A 20,704-nucleotide genomic window follows, 5' to 3' on the forward strand; every position below is an offset into this window, starting at 1 on the left:
AAGTTTCCATCCACTTAGGCTGGAGTCATTAAAACCTGTTTGTCAACCCCTCCACACATTTCTTGTTAACAAACTATAGTTTTGGCAGTCGGTTAGGACATCTACTTTGTGCATGACACAAGTAATTTTTCCAACAATTGTTTACAGACCGATTATTTCACTTATAATTCAGTGTATCACAAATCCAGTGGGTCAGAAGTTTACATACACTAAGTTGGCTGTGCCTTTAAACAGTTTGGAAAATTCCCGAAAATTATGTCATGGCTTTAGAAGCTTCTGATAGGCTAATTGACATCCTTTGAGTCAATTGGAGGTGTACCTGTAGATGTATTTCAAGGCCTACCTTCAAACTCAGTGCCTCTTTGCTTGACTCCATGGGAAAACCAAAGGAAATCAGCCAAGACCTCAGAAAAAAAATGTAGACCTCCACAAATCTGGTTCATCCTTGGGAGCAATTTCCAAACACCTGAAGGTACCTCGCTCATCTGTAGAAACAATAGTACGCAAGTATAAACACCATGGGACCACGCAGGCGTCATACCGCTCAGGAAGGAGACGCGTTCTGTCTCCTAGAGATGAACGTACTTTGGGTCGAAAAGTGCAAATCCATCCCAGAACTACAGCAAAGGACCTTGTGAAGATGCTGGAGGAAACAGGTACAAAATGGTCTATATCCACAGGCAAACGAGTCCTATATCGAAAAGGGCTCGCAAGCCAAAGAACACATCCCAACCGTGAAGCACAGCATCATGTTGGGGGTGCTTTGCTGCAGGAGGGTCTGGTGCACCACTAGAACACCTGGGAAGGACACTGCAGGGCAAATCAGTTTGCAATTTGAAGTGGTACATATGTGCAACAACCTACTAAATTCATAGTGACAGGTTGCACAAGTAAACAAGGAGCATAGCCTATTTCCCTGACCGGGAATCGAACCCGGGCCACGGCGGTGAGAGCGCCGAATCCTAACCACTAGACCACCAGGGAAGGGTACTAGAGTGAAAATCGGTTCCCAGTGTGAGCTGGTACATACAGTTGAAGTCATAAGTTTCCATCCACTTAGGCTGGAGTCATTAAAACCTGTTTGTCAACCCCTCCACACATTTCTTGTTAACAAACTATAGTTTTGGCAGTCGGTTAGGACATCTACTTTGTGCATGACACAAGTAATTTTTCCAACAATTGTTTACAGACCGATTATTTCACTTATAATTCAGTGTATCACAAATCCAGTGGGTCAGAAGTTTACATACACTAAGTTGGCTGTGCCTTTAAACAGTTTGGAAAATTCCCGAAAATGATGTCATGGCTTTAGAAGCTTCTGATAGGCTAATTGACATCCTTTGAGTCAATTGGAGGTGTACCTGTAGATGTATTTCAAGGCCTACCTTCAAACTCAGTGCCTCTTTGCTTGACTCCATGGGAAAACCAAAGGAAATCAGCCAAGACCTCAGAAAAAAAATGTAGACCTCCACAAATCTGGTTCATCCTTGGGAGCAATTTCCAAACGCCTGAAGGTACCTCGCTCATCTGTAGAAACAATAGTACGCAAGTATAAACACCATGGGACCACGCAGGCGTCATACCGCTCAGGAAGGAGACGCGTTCTGTCTCCTAGAGATGAACGTACTTTGGGTCGAAAAGTGCAAATCCATCCCAGAACTACAGCAAAGGACCTTGTGAAGATGCTGGAGGAAACAGGTACAAAATGGTCTATATCCACAGGCAAACGAGTCCTATATCGAAAAGGGCTCGCAAGCCAAAGAACACATCCCAACCGTGAAGCACAGCATCATGTTGGGGGTGCTTTGCTGCAGGAGGGTCTGGTGCACCACTAGAACACCTGGGAAGGACACTGCAGGGCAAATCAGTTTGCAATTTGAATATGTGCAACAACCTACTAAATTCATAGTGACAGGTTGCACAAGTAAACAAGGAGCATAGACTATTTCCCTGACCGGGAATCGAACCCAGGCCGCAGCGGTGAGAGCGCCGAATCCTAACCACTAGACCACCAGGGAAGGGTACTAGAGTGCAAATCGGTTCCCAGTGTGAGCTGGTACATATGTGCGATAACCTTCGATATTCATAGTGACAGGTTGCACAAGTAAACATGTAGCAAAAGAGTAGTTCCCTGACCGGGAATCGAACCCGGGCCGCGGCGGTGAGAGCGCCGAATCCTAACCACTAGACCACCAGGGAAGGGTACTAGAGTGAAAATCGGTTCCCAGAGTGAGCTGGTACATACAGTTGAAGTCATAAGTTTCCATCCACTTAGGCTGGAGTCATTAAAACCTGTTTGTCAACCCCTCCACACATTTCTTGTTAACAAACTATAGTTTTGGCAGTCGGTTAGGACATCTACTTTGTGCATGACACAAGTAATTTTTCCAACAATTGTTTACAGACCGATTATTTCACTTATAATTCAGTGTATCACAAATCCAGTGGGTCAGAAGTTTACATACACTAAGTTGGCTGTGCCTTTAAACAGTTTGGAAAATTCCCGAAAATGATGTCATGGCTTTAGAAGCTTCTGATAGGCTAATTGACATCCTTTGAGTCAATTGGAGGTGTACCTGTAGATGTATTTCAAGGCCTACCTTCAAACTCAGTGCCTCTTTGCTTGACTCCATGGGAAAACCAAAGGAAATCAGCCAAGACCTCAGAAAAAAAATGTAGACCTCCACAAATCTGGTTCATCCTTGGGAGCAATTTCCAAACGCCTGAAGGTACCTCGCTCATCTGTAGAAACAATAGTACGCAAGTATAAACACCATGGGACCACGCAGGCGTCATACCGCTCAGGAAGGAGACGCGTTCTGTCTCCTAGAGATGAACGTACTTTGGGTCGAAAAGTGCAAATCCATCCCAGAACTACAGCAAAGGACCTTGTGAAGATGCTGGAGGAAACAGGTACAAAATGGTCTATATCCACAGGCAAACGAGTCCTATATCGAAAAGGGCTCGCAAGCCAAAGAACACATCCCAACCGTGAAGCACAGCATCATGTTGGGGGTGCTTTGCTGCAGGAGGGTCTGGTGCACCACTAGAACACCTGGGAAGGACACTGCAGGGCAAATCAGTTTGCAATTTGAATATGTGCAACAACCTACTAAATTCATAGTGACAGGTTGCACAAGTAAACAAGGAGCATAGACTATTTCCTTTACCGGGAATCGAACCCGGGCCGCGGCGGTGAGAGCGCCGAATCCTAACCACTAGACCACCAGGGAAGGGTACTAGAGTGCAAATCGGTTCCCAGTGTGAGCTGGTACATATGTGCGATAACCTTCGATATTCATAGTGACAGGTTGCACAAGTAAACATGTAGCAAAAGAGTAGTTCCCTGACCGGGAATCGAACCCGGGCCGCGGCGGTGAGTGCGCCGAATCCTAACCACTAGACCACCAGGGAAGGGTACTAGAGTGAAAATCGGTTCCCAGTGTGAGCTGGTACATACAGTTGAAGTCATAAGTTTCCATCCACTTAGGCTGGAGTCATTAAAACCTGTTTGTCAACCCCTCCACACATTTCTTGTTAACAAACTATAGTTTTGGCAGTCGGTTAGGACATCTACTTTGTGCATGACACAAGTAATTTTTCCAACAATTGTTTACAGACCGATTATTTCACTTATAATTCAGTGTATCACAAATCCAGTGGGTCAGAAGTTTACATACACTAAGTTGGCTGTGCCTTTAAACAGTTTGGAAAATTCCCGAAAATGATGTCATGGCTTTAGAAGCTTCTGATAGGCTAATTGACATCCTTTGAGTCAATTGGAGGTGTACCTGTAGATGTATTTCAAGGCCTACCTTCAAACTCAGTGCCTCTTTGCTTGACTCCATGGGAAAACCAAAGGAAATCAGCCAAGACCTCAGAAAAAAAATGTAGACCTCCACAAATCTGGTTCATCCTTGGGAGCAATTTCCAAACGCCTGAAGGTACCTCGCTCATCTGTAGAAACAATAGTACGCAAGTATAAACACCATGGGACCACGCAGGCGTCATACCGCTCAGGAAGGAGACGTGTTCTGTCTCCTAGAGATGAACGTACTTTGGGTCGAAAAGTGCAAATCCATCCCAGAACTACAGCAAAGGACCTTGTGAAGATGCTGGAGGAAACAGGTACAAAATGGTCTATATCCACAGGCAAACGAGTCCTATATCGAAAAGGGCTCGCAAGCCAAAGAACACATCCCAACCGTGAAGCACAGCATCATGTTGGGGGTGCTTTGCTGCAGGAGGGTCTGGTGCACCACTAGAACACCTGGGAAGGACACTGCAGGTCAAATCAGTTTGCAATTTGAATATGTGCGATAACCTTCCATATTCATAGTGACAGGTTGCACAAGTAAACATGTAGCAAAAGAGTAGTTCCCTGACCAGGAATCGAACCCGGGCCGCGGCGGTGAGAGCGCCGAATCCTAACCACTAGACCACCAGGGAAGGGTACTAGAGTGCAAATCGGTTCCCAGTGTGAGCTGGTACATATGTGCGATAACCTTCGATATTCATAGTGACAGGTTGCACAAGTAAACATGTAGCAAAAGAGTAGTTCCCTGACCGGGAATCGAACCCGGGCCGCGGCGGTGAGAGCGCCGAATCCTAACCACTAGACCACCAGGGAAGGGTACTAGAGTGAAAATCGGTTCCCAGTGTGAGCTGGTACATATGTGCGATAACCTTCGATATTCATAGTGACAGGTTGCACAAGTAAACATGTAGCAAAAGAGTAGTTCCCTGACCGGGAATCGAACCCGGGCCGCGGCGGTGAGAGCGCCGAATCCTAACCACTAGACCACCAGGGAAGGGTACTAGAGTGAAAATCGGTTCCCAGTGTGAGCTGGTACATACAGTTGAAGTCATAAGTTTCCATCCACTTAGGCTGGAGTCATTAAAACCTGTTTGTCAACCCCTCCACACATTTCTTGTTAACAAACTATAGTTTTGGCAGTCGGTTAGGACATCTACTTTGTGCATGACACAAGTAATTTTTCCAACAATTGTTTACAGACCGATTATTTCACTTATAATTCAGTGTATCACAAATCCAGTGGGTCAGAAGTTTACATACACTAAGTTGGCTGTGCCTTTAAACAGTTTGGAAAATTCCCGAAAATGATGTCATGGCTTTAGAAGCTTCTGATAGGCTAATTGACATCCTTTGAGTCAATTGGAGGTGTACCTGTAGATGTATTTCAAGGCCTACCTTCAAACTCAGTGCCTCTTTGCTTGACTCCATGGGAAAACCAAAGGAAATCAGCCAAGACCTCAGAAAAAAAATGTAGACCTCCACAAATCTGGTTCATCCTTGGGAGCAATTTCCAAACGCCTGAAGGTACCTCGCTCATCTGTAGAAACAATAGTACGCAAGTATAAACACCATGGGACCACGCAGGCGTCATACCGCTCAGGAAGGAGACGCGTTCTGTCTCCTAGAGATGAACGTACTTTGGGTCGAAAAGTGCAAATCCATCCCAGAACTACAGCAAAGGACCTTGTGAAGATGCTGGAGGAAACAGGTACAAAATGGTCTATATCCACAGGCAAACGAGTCCTATATCGAAAAGGGCTCGCAAGCCAAAGAACACATCCCAACCGTGAAGCACAGCATCATGTTGGGGGTGCTTTGCTGCAGGAGGGTCTGGTGCACCACTAGAACACCTGGGAAGGACACTGCAGGGCAAATCAGTTTGCAATTTGAATATGTGCAACAACCTACTAAATTCATAGTGACAGGTTGCACAAGTAAACAAGGAGCATAGACTATTTCCCTGACCGGGAATCGAACCCAGGCCGCGGCGGTGAGAGCGCCGAATCCTAACCACTAGACCACCAGGGAAGGGTACTAGAGTGCAAATCGGTTCCCAGTGTGAGCTGGTACATATGTGCGATAACCTTCGATATTCATAGTGACAGGTTGCACAAGTAAACATGTAGCAAAAGAGTAGTTCCCTGACCGGGAATCGAACCCGGGCCGCGGCGGTGAGAGCGCCGAATCCTAACCACTAGACCACCAGGGAAGGGTACTAGAGTGAAAATCGGTTCCCAGTGTGAGCTGGTACATACAGTTGAAGTCATAAGTTTCCATCCACTTAGGCTGGAGTCATTAAAACCTGTTTGTCAACCCCTCCACACATTTCTTGTTAACAAACTATAGTTTTGGCAGTCGGTTAGGACATCTACTTTGTGCATGACACAAGTAATTTTTCCAACAATTGTTTACAGACCGATTATTTCACTTATAATTCAGTGTATCACAAATCCAGTGGGTCAGAAGTTTACATACACTAAGTTGGCTGTGCCTTTAAACAGTTTGGAAAATTCCCGAAAATGATGTCATGGCTTTAGAAGCTTCTGATAGGCTAATTGACATCCTTTGAGTCAATTGGAGGTGTACCTGTAGATGTATTTCAAGGCCTACCTTCAAACTCAGTGCCTCTTTGCTTGACTCCATGGGAAAACCAAAGGAAATCAGCCAAGACCTCAGAAAAAAAATGTAGACCTCCACAAATCTGGTTCATCCTTGGGAGCAATTTCCAAACGCCTGAAGGTACCTCGCTCATCTGTAGAAACAATAGTACGCAAGTATAAACACCATGGGACCACGCAGGCGTCATACCGCTCAGGAAGGAGACGCGTTCTGTCTCCTAGAGATGAACGTACTTTGGGTCGAAAAGTGCAAATCCATCCCAGAACTACAGCAAAGGACCTTGTGAAGATGCTGGAGGAAACAGGTACAAAATGGTCAGGCAAACGAGTCCTATATCGAAAAGGGCTCGCAAGCCAAAGAACACATCCCAACCGTGAAGCACAGCATCATGTTGGGGGTGCTTTGCTGCAGGAGGGTCTGGTGCACCACTAGAACACCTGGGAAGGACACTGCAGGGCAAATCAGTTTGCAATTTGAATATGTGCAACAACCTACTAAATTCATAGTGACAGGTTGCACAAGTAAACAAGGAGCATAGACTATTTCCCTGACCGGGAATCTAACCCAGGCCGCGGCGGTGAGAGCGCCGAATCCTAACCACTAGACCACCAGGGAAGGGTACTAGAGTGCAAATCGGTTCCCAGTGTGAGCTGGTACAGATGTGCGATAACCTTCCATATTCATAGTGACAGGTTGCACAAGTAAACAAGGAGCATAGACTATTTCCCTGACCGGGAATCGAACCCAGGCCACGGCGGTGAGAGCGCCGAATCCTAACCACTAGACCACCAGGGAAGGGTACTAGAGTGCAAATCGGTTCCCAGTGTGAGCTGGTACATATGTGCCAGCCATATGTGCCACCTTCCATATTCATAGTGACAGGTTGCACAAGTAAACATGTAGCAAAAGAGTAGTTCCCTGACCGGGAATCGAACCCGGGCCGCGGCGGTGAGAGCACCGAATCCTAACCACTAGACCACCAGGGAAGGGTACTAGAGTGAAAATCGGTTCCCAGTGTGAGCTGGTACATACAGTTGAAGTCGTAAGTTTCCATCCACAGGCTGGAGTCATTAAAACCTGTTTGTCAACCCCTCCACACATTTCTTGTTAACAAACTATAGTTTTGGCAGTCGGTTAGGACATCTACTTTGTGCATGACACAAGTAATTTTTCCAACAATTGTTTACAGACCGATTATTTCACTTATAATTCAGTGTATCACAAATCCAGTGGGTCAGAAGTTTACATACACTAAGTTGGCTGTGCCTTTAAACAGTTTGGAAAATTCCCGAAAATGATGTCATGGCTTTAGAAGCTTCTGATAGGCTAATTGACATCCTTTGAGTCAATTGGAGGTGTACCTGTAGATGTATTTCAAGGACTACCTTCAAACTCAGTGCCTCTTTGCTTGACTCCATGGGAAAACCAAAGGAAATCAGCCAAGACCTCAGAAAAAAAATGTAGACCTCCACAAATCTGGTTCATCCTTGGGAGCAATTTCCAAACGCCTGAAGGTACCTCGCTCATCTGTAGAAACAATAGTACGCAAGTATAAACACCATGGGACCATGCAGGCGTCATACCGCTCAGGAAGGAGACGCGTTCTGTCTCCTAGAGATGAACGTACTTTGGGTCGAAAAGTGCAAATCCATCCCAGAACTACAGCAAAGGACCTTGTGAAGATGCTGGAGGAAACAGGTACAAAATGGTCAGGCAAACGAGTCCTATATCGAAAAGGGCTCGCAAGCCAAAGAACACATCCCAACCGTGAAGCACAGCATCATGTTGGGGGTGCTTTGCTGCAGGAGGGTCTGGTGCACCACTAGAACACCTGGGAAGGACACTGCAGGGCAAATCAGTTTGCAATTTGAATATGTGCAACAACCTACTAAATTCATAGTGACAGGTTGCACAAGTAAACAAGGAGCATAGACTATTTCCCTGACCGGGAATCTAACCCAGGCCGCGGCGGTGAGAGCGCCGAATCCTAACCACTAGACCACCAGGGAAGGGTACTAGAGTGCAAATCGGTTCCCAGTGTGAGCTGGTACATATGTGCTATAACCTTCCATATTCATAGTGACAGGTTGCACAAGTAAACAAGGAGCATAGACTATTTCCCTGACCGGGAATCGAACCCAGGCCACGGCGGTGAGAGCGCCGAATCCTAACCACTAGACCACCAGGGAAGGGTACTAGAGTGCAAATCGGTTCCCAGTGTGAGCTGGTACATATGTGCCAGCCATATGTGCCACCTTCCATATTCATAGTGACAGGTTGCACAAGTAAACATGTAGCAAAAGAGTAGTTCCCTGACCGGGAATCGAACCCGGGCCGCGGCGGTGAGAGCACCGAATCCTAACCACTAGACCACCAGGGTACTAGAGTGAAAATCGGTTCCCAGTGTGAGCTGGTACATACAGTTGAAGTCGTAAGTTTCCATCCACAGGCTGGAGTCATTAAAACCTGTTTGTCAACCCCTCCACACATTTCTTGTTAACAAACTATAGTTTTGGCAGTCGGTTAGGACATCTACTTTGTGCATGACACAAGTAATTTTTCCAACAATTGTTTACAGACCGATTATTTCACTTATAATTCAGTGTATCACAAATCCAGTGGGTCAGAAGTTTACATACACTAAGTTGGCTGTGCCTTTAAACAGTTTGGAAAATTCCCGAAAATGATGTCATGGCTTTAGAAGCTTCTGATAGGCTAATTGACATCCTTTGAGTCAATTGGAGGTGTACCTGTAGATGTATTTCAAGGACTACCTTCAAACTCAGTGCCTCTTTGCTTGACTCCATGGGAAAACCAAAGGAAATCAGCCAAGACCTCAGAAAAAAAATGTAGACCTCCACAAATCTGGTTCATCCTTGGGAGCAATTTCCAAACGCCTGAAGGTACCTCGCTCATCTGTAGAAACAATAGTACGCAAGTATAAACACCATGGGACCATGCAGGCGTCATACCGCTCAGGAAGGAGACGCGTTCTGTCTCCTAGAGATGAACGTACTTTGGGTCGAAAAGTGCAAATCCATCCCAGAACTACAGCAAAGGACCTTGTGAAGATGCTGGAGGAAACAGGTACAAAATGGTCAGGCAAACGAGTCCTATATCGAAAAGGGCTCGCAAGCCAAAGAACACATCCCAACCGTGAAGCACAGCATCATGTTGGGGGTGCTTTGCTGCAGGAGGGTCTGGTGCACCACTAGAACACCTGGGAAGGACACTGCAGGGCAAATCAGTTTGCAATTTGAATATGTGCAACAACCTACTAAATTCATAGTGACAGGTTGCACAAGTAAACAAGGAGCATAGACTATTTCCCTGACCGGGAATCTAACCCAGGCCGCGGCGGTGAGAGCGCCGAATCCTAACCACTAGACCACCAGGGAAGGGTACTAGAGTGCAAATCGGTTCCCAGTGTGAGCTGGTACATATGTGCTATAACCTTCCATATTCATAGTGACAGGTTGCACAAGTAAACAAGGAGCATAGACTATTTCCCTGACCGGGAATCGAACCCAGGCCACGGCGGTGAGAGCGCCGAATCCTAACCACTAGACCACCAGGGAAGGGTACTAGAGTGCAAATCGGTTCCCAGTGTGAGCTGGTACATATGTGCCAGCCATATGTGCCACCTTCCATATTCATAGTGACAGGTTGCACAAGTAAACATGTAGCAAAAGAGTAGTTCCCTGACCGGGAATCGAACCCGGGCCGCGGCGGTGAGAGCACCGAATCCTAACCACTAGACCACCAGGGTACTAGAGTGAAAATCGGTTCCCAGTGTGAGCTGGTACATACAGTTGAAGTCGTAAGTTTCCATCCACAGGCTGGAGTCATTAAAACCTGTTTGTCAACCCCTCCACACATTTCTTGTTAACAAACTATAGTTTTGGCAGTCGGTTAGGACATCTACTTTGTGCATGACACAAGTAATTTTTCCAACAATTGTTTACAGACCGATTATTTCACTTATAATTCAGTGTATCACAAATCCAGTGGGTCAGAAGTTTACATACACTAAGTTGGCTGTGCCTTTAAACAGTTTGGAAAATTCCCGAAAATGATGTCATGGCTTTAGAAGCTTCTGATAGGCTAATTGACATCCTTTGAGTCAATTGGAGGTGTACCTGTAGATGTATTTCAAGGACTACCTTCAAACTCAGTGCCTCTTTGCTTGACTCCATGGGAAAACCAAAGGAAATCAGCCAAGACCTCAGAAAAAAAATGTAGACCTCCACAAATCTGGTTCATCCTTGGGAGCAATTTCCAAACGCCTGAAGGTACCTCGCTCATCTGTAGAAACAATAGTACGCAAGTATAAACACCATGGGACCACGCAGGCGTCATACCGCTCAGGAAGGAGACGCGTTCTGTCTCCTAGAGATGAACGTACTTTGGGTCGAAAAGTGCAAATCCATCCCAGAACTACAGCAAAGGACCTTGTGAAGATGCTGGAGGAAACAGGTACAAAATGGTCTATATCCACAGGCAAACGAGTCCTATATCGAAAAGGCCAAAGAACACATCCCAACCGTGAAGCACAGCATCATGTTGGGGGTGCTTTGCTGCAGGAGGGTCTGGTGCACCACTAGAACACTGCAGGTCAAATCAGTTTGCAATTTGAATATGTGCAACAACCTACTAAATTCATAGTGACAGGTTGCACAAGTAAACAAGGAGCATAGACTATTTCCCTGACCGAGAATCAAACCCAGGCCGCGGCAGTGAGAGCGCCGAATCCTAACCACTAGACCACCAGGGAAGGGTACTAGAGTGCAAATTGGTTCCCAGTGTGACATATGTGCGATAACCTTCCATATTCATAGTGACAGGTTGCACAAGTAAACATGTAGCAAAAGAGTAGTTCCCTGACCTGGAATCGAACCCCGGCCGCGGCGGTGAGAGCGCCCGAATCCTAACCACTAGACCACCAGGGAAGGGTACTAGAGTGAAAATCGGTTCCCAGTGTGAGCTGGTACATACAGTTGAAGTCGTAAGTTTCCATCCACTTAGGCTGGAGTCATTAAAACCTGTTTGTCAACCCCTCCACACATTTCTTGTTAACAAACTATAGTTTTGGCAGTCGGTTAGGACATCTACTTTGTGCATGACACAAGTAATTTTTCCAACAATTGTTTACAGACCGATTATTTCACTTATAATTCAGTGTATCACAAATCCAGTGGGTCAGAAGTTTACATACACTAAGTTGGCTGTGCCTTTAAACAGTTTGGAAAATTCCCGAAAATGATGTCATGGCTTTAGAAGCTTCTGATAGGCTAATTGACATCCTTTGAGTCAATTGGAAGTGTACCTGTAGATGTATTTCAAGGCCTACCTTCAAACTCAGTGCCTCTTTGCTTGACTCCATGGGAAAACCAAAGGAAATCAGCCAAGACCTCAGAAAAAAAATGTAGACCTCCACAAATCTGGTTCATCCTTGGGAGCAATTTCCAAACGCCTGAAGGTACCTCGCTCATCTGTAGAAACAATAGTACGCAAGTATAAACACCATGGGACCACGCAGGCGTCATACCGCTCAGGAAGGAGACGCGTTCTGTCTCCTAGAGATGAATGTACTTTGGGTCGAAAAGTGCAAATCCATCCCAGAACTACAGCAAAGGACCTTGTGAAGATGCTGGAGGAAACAGGTACAAAATGGTCTATATCCACAGGGAAACGAGTCCTATATCGAAAAGGGCTCGCAAGCCAAAGAACACATCCCAACCGTGAAGCACAGCATCATGTTGGGGGTGCTTTGCTGCAGGAGGGTCTGGTGCACCACTAGAACACCTGGGAAGGACACTGCAGGGCAAATCAGTTTGCAATTTGAATATGTGCAACAACCTACTAAATTCATAGTGACAGGTTGCACAAGTAAACAAGGAGCATAGACTATTTCCCTGACCGGGAATCGAACCCAGGCCGTGGCGGTGAGAGCGCCGAATCCTAACCACTAGACCACCAGGGAAGGGTACTAGAGTGCAAATCGGTTCCCAGTGTGAGCTGGTACATATGTGCGATAACTTTCCATATTCATAGTGACAGGTTGCACAAGTAAACATGTAGCAAAAGAGTAGTTCCCTGACCGGGAATCGAACCCGGGCCGCGGCGGTGAGAGCGCCGAATCCTAACCACTAGACCACCAGGGAAGGGTACTAGAGTGAAAATCGGTTCCCAGTGTGAGCTGGTACATACAGTTGAAGTCGTAAGTTTCCATCCACTTAGGCTGGAGTCATTAAAACCTGTTTGTCAACCCCTCCACACATTTCTTGTTAACAAACTATAGTTTTGGCAGTCGGTTAGGACATCTACTTTGTGCATGACACAAGTAATTTTTCCAACAATTGTTTACAGACCGATTATTTCACTTATAATTCAGTGTATCACAAATCCAGTGGGTCAGAAGTTTACATACACTAAGTTGGCTGTGCCTTTAAACAGTTTGGAAAATTCCCGAAAATGATGTCATGGCTTTAGAAGCTTCTGATAGGCTAATTGACATCCTTTGAGCCAATTGGAGGTGTACCTGTAGATGTATTTCAAGGCCTACCTTCAAACTCAGTGCCTCTTTGCTTGACTCCATGGGAAAACCAAAGGAAATCAGCCAAGACCTCAGAAAAAAAATGTAGACCTCCACAAATCTGGTTCATCCTTGGGAGCAATTTCCAAACGCCTGAAGGTACCTCGCTCATCTGTAGAAACAATAGTACGCAAGTATAAACACCATGGGACCACGCAGGCGTCATACCGCTCAGGAAGGAGACGCGTTCTGTCTCCTAGAGATGAACGTACTTTGGGTCGAAAAGTGCAAATCCATCCCAGAACTACAGCAAAGGACCTTGTGAAGATGCTGGAGGAAACAGGTACAAAATGGTCTATATCCACAGGCAAACGAGTCCTATATCGAAAAGGGCTCGCAAGCCAACCGTGAAGCACAGCATCATGTTGGGGGTGCTTTGCTGCAGGAGGGTCTGGTGCACCACTAGAACACCTGGGAAGGACACTGCAGGTCAAATCAGTTTGCAATTTGAATATGTGCAACAACCTACTAAATTCATAGTGACAGGTTGCACAAGTAAACAAGGAGCATAGACTATTTCCCTGACCAGGAATTGAACCCAGGCCGCGGCGGTGAGAGCACCCAATCCTAACCACTAGACCACCAGGGAAGGTTGAAGTCGTACTAGAGTGCAAATCGGTTCCCAGTGTGAGCTGGTACATATGTGCGATAACCTTCCATATTCATAGTGACAGGTTGCACAAGTAAACATGTAGCAAAAGAGTAGTTCCCTGACCGGGAATCGAACCCGGGCCGCGGCGGTGAGAGCGCCGAATCCTAACCACTAGACCACCAGGGAAGGGTACTAGAGTGAAAATCGGTTCCCAGTGTGAGCTGGTACATACAGTTGAAGTCGTAAGTTTCCATCCACTTAGGCTGGAGTCATTAAAACCTGTTTGTCAACCCCTCCACACATTTCTTGTTAACAAACTATAGTTTTGGCAGTCGGTTAGGACATCTACTTTGTGCATGACACAAGTAATTTTTCCAACAATTGTTTACAGACCGATTATTTCACTTATAATTCAGTGTATCACAAATCCAGTGGGTCAGAAGTTTACATACACTAAGTTGGCTGTGCCTTTAAACAGTTTGGAAAATTCCCGAAAATGATGTCATGGCTTTAGAAGCTTCTGATAGGCTAATTGACATCCTTTGAGTCAATTGGAGGTGTACCTGTAGATGTATTTCAAGGCCTACCTTCAAACTCAGTGCCTCTTTGCTTGACTCCATGGGAAAACCAAAGGAAATCAGCCAAGACCTCAGAAAAAAAATGTAGACCTCCACAAATCTGGTTCATCCTTGGGAGCAATTTCCAAACGCCTGAAGGTACCTCGCTCATCTGTAGAAACAATAGTACGCAAGTATAAACACCATGGGACCACGCAGGCGTCATACCGCTCAGGAAGGAGACGCGTTCTGTCTCCTAGAGATGAACGTACTTTGGGTCGAAAAGTGCAAATCCATCCCAGAACTACAGCAAAGGACCTTGTGAAGATGCTGGAGGAAACAGGTACAAAATGGTCTATATCCACAGGCAAACGAGTCCTATATCGAAAAGGGCTCGCAAGCCAACCGTGAAGCACAGCATCATGTTGGGGGTGCTTTGCTGCAGGAGGGTCTGGTGCACCACTAGAACACCTGGGAAGGACACTGCAGGGCAAATCAGTTTGCAATTTGAATATGTGCAACAACCTACTAAATTCATAGTGACAGGTTGCACAAGTAAACAAGGAGCATAGACTATTTCCCTGACCAGGAATTGAACCCAGGCCGCGGCGGTGAGAGCACCGAATCCTAACCACTAGACCACCAGGGAAGGTTGAAGTCGTACTAGAGTGCAAATCGGTTCCCAGTGTGAGCTGGTACATATGTGCGATAACCTTCCATATTCATAGTGACAGGTTGCACAAGTAAACATGTAGCAAAAGAGTAGTTCCCTGACCGGGAATCAAACCCGGGCCGCGGCGGTGAGAGCGCCGAATCCTAACCACTAGACCACCAGGGAAGGGTACTAGAGTGAAAATCGGTTCCCAGTGTGAGCTGGTACATACAGTTGAAGTCGTAAGTTTCCATCCACTTAGGCTGGAGTCATTAAAACCTGTTTGTCAACCCCTCCACACATTTCTTGTTAACAAACTATAGTTTTGGCAGTCGATTAGGACATCTACTTTGTGCATGACACAAGTAATTTTTCCAACAATTGTTTACAGACCGATTATTTCACTTATAATTCAGTGTATCACAAATCCAGTGGGTCAGAAGTTTACATACACTAAGTTGGCTGTGCCTTTGAACAGTTTGGAAAATTCCCGAAAATGATGTCATGGCTTTAGAAGCTTCTGATAGGCTAATTGACATCCTTTGAGTCAATTGGAGGTGTACCTGTAGATGTATTTCAAGGCCTACCTTCAAACTCAGTGCCTCTTTGCTTGACTCCATGGGAAAACCAAAGGAAATCAGCCAAGACCTCAGAAAAAAAATGTAGACCTCCACAAATCTGGTTCATCCTTGGGAGCAATTTCCAAACGCCTGAAGGTACCTCGCTCATCTGTAGAAACAATAGTACGCAAGTATAAACACCATGGGACCACGCAGGCGTCATACCGCTCAGGAAGGAGACGCGTTCTGTCTCCTAGAGATGAACGTACTTTGGGTCGAAAAGTGCAAATCCATCCCAGAACTACAGCAGAAGATGCTGGAGGAAACAGGTACAAAATGGTCTATATCCACAGGCAAACGAGTCCTATATCGAAAAGGGCTCGCAAGCCAAAGAACACATCCCAACCGTGAAGCACAGCATCATGTTGGGGGTGCTTTGCTGCAGGAGGGTCTGGTGCACCACTAGAACACCTGGGAAGGACACTGCAGGGCAAATCAGTTTGCAATTTGAATATGTGCAACAACCTACTAAATTCATAGTGACAGGTTGCACAAGTAAACAAGGAGCATAGACTATTTCCCTGACCAGGAATTGAACCCAGGCCGCGGCGGTGAGAGCGCCGAATCCTAACCACTAGACCACCAGGGAAGGGTACTAGAGTGCAAATCGGTTCCCAGTGTGAGCTGGTACATATGTGCGATAACCTTCCATATTCATAGTGACAGGTTGCACAAGTAAACATGTAGCAAAAGAGTAGTTCCCTGACCGGGAATCGAACCCGGGCCGCGGCGGTGAGAGCACCGAATCCTAACCACTAGACCACCAGGGAAGGGTACTAGAGTGAAAATCGGTTCCCAGTGTGAGCTGGTACATACAGTTGAAGTCGTAAGTTTCCATCCACTTAGGCTGGAGTCATTAAAACCTGTTTGTCAACCCCTCCACACATTTCTTGTTAACAAACTATAGTTTTGGCAGTCGGTTAGGACATCTACTTTGTGCATGACACAAGTAATTTTTCCAACAATTGTTTACAGACCGATTATTTCACTTATAATTCAGTGTATCACAAATCCAGTGGGTCAGAAGTTTACATACACTAAGTTGGCTGTGCCTTTAAACAGTTTGGAAAATTCCCGAAAATGATGTCATGGCTTTAGAAGCTTCTGATAGGCTAATTGACATCCTTTGAGTCAATTGGAGGTGTACCTGTAGATGTATTTCAAGGCCTACCTTCAAACTCAGTGCCTCTTTGCTTGACTCCATGGGAAAACCAAAGGAAATCAGCCAAGACCTCAGAAAAAAAATGTAGACCTCCACAAATCTGGTTCATCCTTGGGAGCAATTTCCAAACGCCTGAAGGTACCTCGCTCATCTGTAGAAACAATAGTACGCAAGTATAAACACCATGGGACCACGCAGGCGTCATACCGCTCAGGAAGGAGACGCGTTCTGTCTCCTAGAGATGAACGTACTTTGGGTCGAAAAGTGCAAATCCATCCCAGAACTACAGCAAAGGACCTTGTGAAGATGCTGGAGGAAACAGGTACAAAATGGTCTATATCCACAGGCAAACGAGTCCTATATCGAAAAGGGCTCGCAAGCCAACCGTGAAGCACAGCATCATGTTGGGGGTGCTTTGCTGCAGGAGGGTCTGGTGCACCACTAGAACACCTGGGAAGGACACTGCAGGGTAAATCAGTTTGCAATTTGAATATGTGCAACAACCTACTAAATTCATAGTGACAGGTTGCACAAGTAAACAAGGAGCATAGACTATTTCCCTGACCAGGAATTGAACCCAGGCCGCGGCGGTGAGAGCACCGAATCCTAACCACTAGACCACCAGGGAAGGTTGAAGTTGTACTAGAGTGCAAATCGGTTCCCAGTGTGAGCTGGTACATATGTGCGATAACCTTCCATATTCATAGTGACAGGTTGCACAAGTAAACATGTAGCAAAAGAGTAGTTCCCTGACCGGGAATCGAACCCGGGCCGCGGCGGTGAGAGCGCCGAATCCTAACCACTAGACCACCAGGGAAGGGTACTAGAGTGAAAATCGGTTCCCAGTGTGAGCTGGTACATACAGTTGAAGTCGTAAGTTTCCATCCACTTAGGCTGGAGTCATTAAAACCTGTTTGTCAACCCCTCCACACATTTCTTGTTAACAAACTATAGTTTTGGCAGTCGATTAGGACATCTACTTTGTGCATGACACAAGTAATTTTTCCAACAATTGTTTCCAGACCGATTATTTCACTTATAATTCAGTGTATCACAAATCCAGTGGGTCAGAAGTTTACATACACTAAGTTGGCTGTGCCTTTGAACAGTTTGGAAAATTCCCGAAAATGATGTCATGGCTTTAGAAGCTTCTGATAGGCTAATTGACATCCTTTGAGTCAATTGGAGGTGTACCTGTAGATGTATTTCAAGGCCTACCTTCAAACTCAGTGCCTCTTTGCTTGACTCCATGGGAAAACCAAAGGAAATCAGCCAAGACCTCAGAAAAAAAATGTAGACCTCCACAAATCTGGTTCATCCTTGGGAGCAATTTCCAAACGCCTGAAGGTACCTCGCTCATCTGTAGAAACAATAGTACGCAAGTATAAACACCATGGGACCACGCAGGCGTCATACCGCTCAGGAAGGAGACGCGTTCTGTCTCCTAGAGATGAACGTACTTTGGGTCGAAAAGTGCAAATCCATCCCAGAACTACAGCAAAGGACCTTGTGAAGATGCTGGAGGAAACAGGTACAAAATGGTCTATATCCACAGGCAAACGAGTCCTATATCGAAAAGGGCTCGCAAGCCAAAGAACACATCCCAACCGTGAAGCACAGCATCATGTTGGGGGTGCTTTGCTGCAGGAGGGTCTGGTGCACCACTAGAACACCTGGGAAGGACACTGCAGGGCAAATCAGTTTGCAATTTGAAGTGGTACATATGTGCAACAACCTACTAAATTCATAGTGACAGGATGCACAACTAAACAAGGAGCATAAACTATTTCCTTTACCGGGAATCGAACCCGGGCCGCGGCGGCGAGTGCGCCGAATCCTAACCACTAGACCACCAGGGAAGGGTACTAGAGTGCAAATCGGTTCCCAGTGTGAGCTGGTACATATGTGCGATAACCTTCCATATTCATAGTGACAGGTTGCACAAGTAAACATGTAGCAAAAGAGTGAAGTATTCCCTGACCGGGAATCGAACCGGGCCGCGAGAGCGCCGAATCCTAACCACTAGACCACCAGGGAAGGGTACTAGAGTGAAAATCGGTTCCCAGTGTGAGCTGGTACATATGTGCGATAACCTTCGATATTCATAGTGACAGGTTGCACAAGTAAACATGTAGCAAAAGAGTAGTTCCCTGACCGGGAATCGAACCCGGGCCGCGGCGGTGAGAGCGCCGAATCCTAACCACTAGACCACCAGGGAAGGGTACTAGAGTGAAAATCGGTTCCCAGTGTGAGCTGGTACATACAGTTGAAGTCGTAAGTTTCCATCCACTTAGGCTGGAGTCATTAAAACCTGTTTGTCAACCCCTCCACACATTTCTTGTTAACAAACTATAGTTTTGGCAGTCGGTTAGGACATCTACTTTGTGCATGACACAAGTAATTTTTCCAACAATTGTTTACAGACCGATTATTTCACTTATAATTCAGTGTATCACAAATCCAGTGGGTCAGAAGTTTACATACACTAAGTTGGCTGTGCCTTTAAACAGTTTGGAAAATTCCCGAAAATGATGTCATGGCTTTAGAAGCTTCTGATAGGCAAAAAAAAAAATGTAGACCTCCACAAATCTGGTTCATCCTTGGGAGCAATTTCCAAACGCCTGAAGGTACCTCGCTCATCTGTAGAAACAATAGTACGCAAGTATAAACACCATGGGACCACGCAGGCGTCATACCGCTCAGGAAGGAGACGCGTTCTGTCTCCTAGAGATGAACGTACTTTGGGTCGAAAAGTGCAAATCCATCCCAGAACTACAGCAAAGGACCTTGTGAAGATGCTGGAGGAAACAGGTACAAAATGGTCTATATCCACAGGCAAACGAGTCCTATATCGAAAAGGGCTCGCAAGCCAACCGTGAAGCACAGCATCATGTTGGGGGTGCTTTGCTGCAGGAGGGTCTGGTGCACCACTAGAACACCTGGGAAGGACACTGCAGGGCAAATCAGTTTGCAATTTGAATATGTGCAACAACCTACTAAATTCATAGTGACAGGTTGCACAAGTAAACAAGGAGCATAGACTATTTCCCTGACCAGGAATTGAACCCAGGCCACGGCGGTGAGAGCACCGAATCCTAACCACTAGACCACCAGGGAAGGTTGAAGTCGTACTAGAGTGCAAATCGGTTCCCAGTGTGAGCTGGTACATATGTGCGATAACCTTCCATATTCATAGTGACAGGTTGCACAAGTAAACATGTAGCAAAAGAGTAGTTCCCTGACCGGGAATCGAACCCGGGCCGCGGCGGTGAGAGCGCCGAATCCTAACCACTAGACCACCAGGGAAGGGTACTAGAATGAAAATCGGTTCCCAGTGTGAGCTGGTACATACAGTTGAAGTCGTGAGTTTCCATCCACTTAGGCTGGAGTCATTAAAACCTGTTTGTCAACCCCTCCACACATTTCTTGTTAACAAACTATAGTTTTGGCAGTCGATTAGGACATCTACTTTGTCCATGACACAAGTAATTTTTCCAACAATTGTTTACAGACCGATTATTTCACTTATAATTCAGTGTATCACAAATCCAGTGGGTCAGAAGTTTACATACACTAAGTTGGCTGTGCCTTTAAACAGTTTGGAAAATTCCCGAAAATGATGTCATGGCTTTAGAAGCTTCTGATAGGCTAATTGACATCCTTTGAGTCAATTGGAGGTGTACCTGTAGATGTATTTCAAGGCCTACCTTCAAACTCAGTGCCTCTTTGCTTGACTCCATGGGAAAACCAAAGGAAATCAGCCAAGACCTCAGAAAAAAAATGTAGACCTCCACAAATCTGGTTCATCCTTGGGAGCAATTTCCAAACGCCTGAAGGTACCTCGCTCATCTGTAGAAACAATAGTACGCAAGTATAAACACCATGGGACCACGCAGGCGTCATACCGCTCAGGAAGGAGACGCGTTCTGTCTCCTAGAGATGAACGTACTTTGGGTCGAAAAGTGCAAATCCATCCCAGAACTACAGCAAAGGACCTTGTGAAGATGCTGGAGGAAACAGGTACAAAATGGTCTATATCCACAGGCAAACGAGTCCTATATCGAAAAGGGCTCGCAAGCCAACCGTGAAG

General features: G+C 45.9%; 31 non-coding genes across 31 annotated transcripts; all 31 read right to left on the reverse strand.

The window, feature by feature from the left end:
• Window positions 1-912: 912 nt before the first annotated feature.
• On the reverse strand, window positions 913-984 carry trnae-cuc. Its single transcript has one exon. It is a non-coding gene; the product is annotated as a tRNA-Glu (tRNA).
• A 962-nt stretch (window positions 985-1,946) lies between these two features.
• trnae-cuc lies at window positions 1,947-2,018 on the reverse strand. Its single transcript has one exon. It is a non-coding gene; the product is annotated as a tRNA-Glu (tRNA).
• Window positions 2,019-2,127: 109 nt separating this feature from the next.
• Window positions 2,128-2,199, reverse strand: trnae-cuc. The gene has a single exon. It is a non-coding gene; the product is annotated as a tRNA-Glu (tRNA).
• A 962-nt stretch (window positions 2,200-3,161) lies between these two features.
• On the reverse strand, window positions 3,162-3,233 carry trnae-cuc. Its single transcript has one exon. It is a non-coding gene; the product is annotated as a tRNA-Glu (tRNA).
• Window positions 3,234-3,342: 109 nt separating this feature from the next.
• On the reverse strand, window positions 3,343-3,414 carry trnae-cuc. The gene has a single exon. It is a non-coding gene; the product is annotated as a tRNA-Glu (tRNA).
• A 963-nt stretch (window positions 3,415-4,377) lies between these two features.
• Window positions 4,378-4,449, reverse strand: trnae-cuc. Its single transcript has one exon. It is a non-coding gene; the product is annotated as a tRNA-Glu (tRNA).
• A 109-nt stretch (window positions 4,450-4,558) lies between these two features.
• trnae-cuc lies at window positions 4,559-4,630 on the reverse strand. Its single transcript has one exon. It is a non-coding gene; the product is annotated as a tRNA-Glu (tRNA).
• A 109-nt stretch (window positions 4,631-4,739) lies between these two features.
• On the reverse strand, window positions 4,740-4,811 carry trnae-cuc. Its single transcript has one exon. It is a non-coding gene; the product is annotated as a tRNA-Glu (tRNA).
• Window positions 4,812-5,773: 962 nt separating this feature from the next.
• trnae-cuc lies at window positions 5,774-5,845 on the reverse strand. The gene has a single exon. It is a non-coding gene; the product is annotated as a tRNA-Glu (tRNA).
• Window positions 5,846-5,954: 109 nt separating this feature from the next.
• On the reverse strand, window positions 5,955-6,026 carry trnae-cuc. Its single transcript has one exon. It is a non-coding gene; the product is annotated as a tRNA-Glu (tRNA).
• Window positions 6,027-6,979: 953 nt separating this feature from the next.
• On the reverse strand, window positions 6,980-7,051 carry trnae-cuc. Its single transcript has one exon. It is a non-coding gene; the product is annotated as a tRNA-Glu (tRNA).
• Window positions 7,052-7,159: 108 nt separating this feature from the next.
• On the reverse strand, window positions 7,160-7,231 carry trnae-cuc. Its single transcript has one exon. It is a non-coding gene; the product is annotated as a tRNA-Glu (tRNA).
• A 119-nt stretch (window positions 7,232-7,350) lies between these two features.
• trnae-cuc lies at window positions 7,351-7,422 on the reverse strand. Its single transcript has one exon. It is a non-coding gene; the product is annotated as a tRNA-Glu (tRNA).
• Window positions 7,423-8,373: 951 nt separating this feature from the next.
• trnae-cuc lies at window positions 8,374-8,445 on the reverse strand. The gene has a single exon. It is a non-coding gene; the product is annotated as a tRNA-Glu (tRNA).
• Window positions 8,446-8,553: 108 nt separating this feature from the next.
• On the reverse strand, window positions 8,554-8,625 carry trnae-cuc. The gene has a single exon. It is a non-coding gene; the product is annotated as a tRNA-Glu (tRNA).
• Window positions 8,626-8,744: 119 nt separating this feature from the next.
• trnae-cuc lies at window positions 8,745-8,816 on the reverse strand. The gene has a single exon. It is a non-coding gene; the product is annotated as a tRNA-Glu (tRNA).
• A 946-nt stretch (window positions 8,817-9,762) lies between these two features.
• On the reverse strand, window positions 9,763-9,834 carry trnae-cuc. The gene has a single exon. It is a non-coding gene; the product is annotated as a tRNA-Glu (tRNA).
• A 108-nt stretch (window positions 9,835-9,942) lies between these two features.
• On the reverse strand, window positions 9,943-10,014 carry trnae-cuc. Its single transcript has one exon. It is a non-coding gene; the product is annotated as a tRNA-Glu (tRNA).
• Window positions 10,015-10,133: 119 nt separating this feature from the next.
• On the reverse strand, window positions 10,134-10,205 carry trnae-cuc. Its single transcript has one exon. It is a non-coding gene; the product is annotated as a tRNA-Glu (tRNA).
• Window positions 10,206-12,347: 2,142 nt separating this feature from the next.
• Window positions 12,348-12,419, reverse strand: trnae-cuc. The gene has a single exon. It is a non-coding gene; the product is annotated as a tRNA-Glu (tRNA).
• A 109-nt stretch (window positions 12,420-12,528) lies between these two features.
• trnae-cuc lies at window positions 12,529-12,600 on the reverse strand. The gene has a single exon. It is a non-coding gene; the product is annotated as a tRNA-Glu (tRNA).
• Window positions 12,601-13,737: 1,137 nt separating this feature from the next.
• trnae-cuc lies at window positions 13,738-13,809 on the reverse strand. Its single transcript has one exon. It is a non-coding gene; the product is annotated as a tRNA-Glu (tRNA).
• Window positions 13,810-14,757: 948 nt separating this feature from the next.
• Window positions 14,758-14,829, reverse strand: trnae-cuc. Its single transcript has one exon. It is a non-coding gene; the product is annotated as a tRNA-Glu (tRNA).
• A 117-nt stretch (window positions 14,830-14,946) lies between these two features.
• On the reverse strand, window positions 14,947-15,018 carry trnae-cuc. Its single transcript has one exon. It is a non-coding gene; the product is annotated as a tRNA-Glu (tRNA).
• A 951-nt stretch (window positions 15,019-15,969) lies between these two features.
• trnae-cuc lies at window positions 15,970-16,041 on the reverse strand. Its single transcript has one exon. It is a non-coding gene; the product is annotated as a tRNA-Glu (tRNA).
• A 109-nt stretch (window positions 16,042-16,150) lies between these two features.
• On the reverse strand, window positions 16,151-16,222 carry trnae-cuc. The gene has a single exon. It is a non-coding gene; the product is annotated as a tRNA-Glu (tRNA).
• Window positions 16,223-17,170: 948 nt separating this feature from the next.
• Window positions 17,171-17,242, reverse strand: trnae-cuc. The gene has a single exon. It is a non-coding gene; the product is annotated as a tRNA-Glu (tRNA).
• A 117-nt stretch (window positions 17,243-17,359) lies between these two features.
• trnae-cuc lies at window positions 17,360-17,431 on the reverse strand. The gene has a single exon. It is a non-coding gene; the product is annotated as a tRNA-Glu (tRNA).
• Window positions 17,432-18,760: 1,329 nt separating this feature from the next.
• Window positions 18,761-18,832, reverse strand: trnae-cuc. The gene has a single exon. It is a non-coding gene; the product is annotated as a tRNA-Glu (tRNA).
• An 827-nt stretch (window positions 18,833-19,659) lies between these two features.
• trnae-cuc lies at window positions 19,660-19,731 on the reverse strand. Its single transcript has one exon. It is a non-coding gene; the product is annotated as a tRNA-Glu (tRNA).
• A 117-nt stretch (window positions 19,732-19,848) lies between these two features.
• trnae-cuc lies at window positions 19,849-19,920 on the reverse strand. The gene has a single exon. It is a non-coding gene; the product is annotated as a tRNA-Glu (tRNA).
• Window positions 19,921-20,704: the final 784 nt, after the last annotated feature.

The sequence above is a fragment of the Oncorhynchus mykiss genome, chromosome 10, assembly GCF_013265735.2.
Source record: "Oncorhynchus mykiss isolate Arlee chromosome 10, USDA_OmykA_1.1, whole genome shotgun sequence".
In the NCBI taxonomy this organism is placed as follows: Eukaryota; Metazoa; Chordata; class Actinopteri; order Salmoniformes; family Salmonidae; genus Oncorhynchus; species Oncorhynchus mykiss.